We start from the raw sequence: 3492 nt of genomic DNA on the forward strand, positions 1-3492 counted from the left end.
TACGGTGTGGGCTTGGAAATAATCAGACATATGTTGAAATGAAACATTATATCTTCTCCCTCAACTAAAAATCTTTTAATAGCTTTCCATTACTCTTCAAATAAAAAACAAAATTGTTGCTGTTGTGTATGAAGCCCAGCATGATTTCTTGTCTCTTAATATTTCCAAATATATCCACTGAAATGTTCCCCTTAGTCATAATGTGCCAGGAACACTGGATTTCTCAACTTTAGACCTAATGCATGATTTTCTTTTCAAAATGTATTCATGACTTGGCTTCTTCTAACTCTCCCTTGCTCTCCTTCGGTGCCACTTCTTCAGAGAATTCTTCTGCAATCGAAAGCAGGTCTCCTTCATTCTCTTTTCTCCAATAACCCAATTTACCTCTGTAATCACATACCCAGATTTGTACTTACTATATTTATTTATTGACTATCTCCTCATTTGACAGTAAACCTTAGGAGAAAAGAATGTCTGATTGTCTTGTTTCTCACAGAAAACCCAGTTCCTAGCAGGGTGTTAGATACTTAAAACAGAGGCGTGATTACTACTCACTGAAATAAAAAAATGCCAGAATGAAAACCGACTGAATAAAAACAGAGCTGCCATTTACTAGCTGTGTAACCATTACGGGTAAGTGTCTTAGCGCCCCTGAATCTATTTGTTCTGAAGAATGCCTCCTTCACTGTGTCTCACCTAAAGATTACTTAACAACTTGTGAGACCTGGTAAATTTTATATTACTGTGCTAAATATTCTTTTTCAGCTCCATTTGCACTTCAGGCTAATGTGATTAAGAGCAATTTTTGTTTAGAAAAAAATCTGCTTGCGGACACTGTCCCAGCTGCCACCTAGACTCGGAGCTCCATCCAGCTCTCCAGCGAAGACATCCCAGCCATGGCCATACAGAAAGTCTTTGCTCGGGAAATCCTGGACTCCAGGTGCAACCCCACAGTGGAGGTGGACCTGCACACAGCCAAGGGCCGATTCCGAGCAGCTGTGCCCAGTGGGGCTTCCACGGGTATCTATGAAGTTCTGGAACTAAGAGATGGAGACAAAGCCCACTATCTGGGGAAAGGAGTCCTGAAGGCTGTGGAACACATCAACAAGACTCTAGGCCCTTCTTTGCTGGAAAAGAAACTAAGTGTTGTGGATCAAGAAAAAGCTGACAAATTTATGATTGAGCTGGATGGGACCGAGAATAAGTCCAAGTTTGGGGCCAATGCCATCCTGGGCGTGTCCTTGGCCGTGTGTAAGGCGGGAGCAGCTGAGAAGGGGGTCCCCCTTTACCGCCACATTGCAGATCTTGCTGGGAACCCTGACCTCATACTCCCAGTGCCAGCTTTCAACATGATCAACAGGGGCTCCCATGCTGGAAACAAGCTGGCCATGCAGGAGTTCATGATTCTGCCTGTGGGAGCCAGCTCCTTCAAGGAAGCCATGCGCATTGGTGCTGAGGTCTACCACCACCTCAAGGGGGTTATCAAGGCCAAGTATGGGAAGGATGCCACCAATGTGGGTGATGAAGGTGGCTTCGCACCCAACATCCTGGAGAACAGTGAGGCCCTAGAGCTGCTGAAGACAGCCCTCCAGGCAGCTGGTTATCCAGACAAGGTGGTGATCGGCATGGATGTGGCAGCCTCTGAGTTCTATCGCAATGGGAAGTACGATCTTGACTTCAAGTCACCTGATGATCCCGCACGGCACATCACTGGGGAGAAGCTTGGAGAGCTGTATAAGAGCTTCATCAAGAACTACCCTGTGGTCTCCATCGAGGACCCCTTTGACCAGGATGACTGGGCCACTTGGACCTCGTTCCTCTCGAGAGTGAACATCCAGATTGTGGGGTATGACCTGACAGTCACCAACCCCAAGAGGATTGCCCAGGCCGTTGAGAAGAAGGCCTGTAACTGTCTGCTGCTGAAGGTCAACCAGATGGGCTCGGTGACTGAATCGATCCAGGCGTGCAAACTTGCTCTGTCTAACGGCTGGGGAGTGATGGTGAGCCATCGCTCTGGGGAGACTGAGGACACATTCATTGCTGACCTTGTGGTGGGACTCTGCACAGGACAGATCAAGACTGGCGCCCCCTGTCGCTCAGAGCGTCTGGCCAAATACAACCAACTCATGAGGATCGAGGAGGCTCTTGGGGACAAGGCTATATTTGCTGGACGAAAGTTCCGCCACCCGAAGGCCAAGTGAGAACCAGGACTCCACTGGACAGCCCCAGGTCTTCCAGACCTGCTTCCTGAAATAAACACTAGTGCCAACCAAAAAAAAAAAAAATCTGCTTGCTATTTTTACCATTTATTTAAAGCCATTAGTCTGAAAAATATCAACTCATCTCTTTTGATCTAAAAATTAACCAAAAAAAATGAATTGCAGGCATTTCTATACATGAATCTATTGTATTTCAGGATGGGGGTTAGAGGAGGGATAGTGAAGTATCTGCAAAGTGTGTCATACTTGGTAAGTTCTAAGGGAGTATCCACAGTATCAATAATTATATGTCTCTACTTCAATGTTCATGTTGAAACTGAGATCCTACTCTGTCATATAGAAAGCACAAATAAAAACAGTTAAAAATATTAAGTAGAATTTTGATTTTACAAAAATCTTTTTAAACTATAAGAGTTATGCCCACTTATTTTAACAAAAACATAAGAATTTATTTTGAAATAGAAAAATGTAAATAATAATGCCCATCACAGTATAAACTTTGAGAGGGAAAGAAACACTAAACCTCTCTTGCTCCATGCTGTGCCTATATTTCCCAGCATGATTTTTGGCACATCGTAGACAATCAATAAATACTTGTGGAATTTATTACATAATAGTATCTAGAAAAATATTCAATCAGCATGTAGCAGAAGAGGGTTTAGAAACAAAGGGGGCACAAAAACACATGGCTAGTTGTGCTTTCTTGTCTCTCGTGGGTTTACTGGCAAGAAAGTCCAAAGAGTGATCACAGAGGTTTTCAAAGGACCATCAAAACTTCGCAGAGTGCTTACTAGGGAGGCTACTGGCATAAACATTCATTCAACTTTAGCACTGTTTATAGAATATCTACTATGTAGGCGGCACTGTATCAGGGCAAATATGGGCAGCAAGATGGAGTCTTTATGCTCTCAGTTTTGCAGTGATGACACATAAATGATAATTAGACTACAGTTCATGACCAAACTCTACCAGATTGTAACAATCTGTGACATGGACTGTATTATTTAACGTCTCAGCTCAGTTTCTATATGATGATGGCGATAATAAAATTCTCCGTCTTAAAGAGGTTTTTTTTACATTCTTACTAGCACATTTCAAGGGCTTTAGTATGTACCTGTTCCCAACTCTCACAGGGATAATCAGGCACACCTCCCTGCTCTCACACAGAATTCCTTTCAAACCCCCTCTTACAGTCCTTATCTCTTTCTGATGCACCTCCCTGTGTTTGTGTTCCCAGTAGTCTCCAGAGCAGGGCCATGCTACTCATGTTTGC

At 43.6% G+C, this 3492-nt stretch overlaps 1 pseudogene; it reads left to right on the forward strand.

Annotated features, from left to right (window-relative positions):
- The first annotated feature begins 829 nt into the window (after positions 1 to 829).
- LOC100398660 (beta-enolase pseudogene) lies at positions 830 to 2216 on the forward strand (annotated as a pseudogene).
- Positions 2217 to 3492: the final 1276 nt, after the last annotated feature.

Source organism: Callithrix jacchus, chromosome 16 (assembly GCF_049354715.1).
Source record: "Callithrix jacchus isolate 240 chromosome 16, calJac240_pri, whole genome shotgun sequence".
Taxonomy (NCBI): Eukaryota; Metazoa; Chordata; class Mammalia; order Primates; family Cebidae; genus Callithrix; species Callithrix jacchus.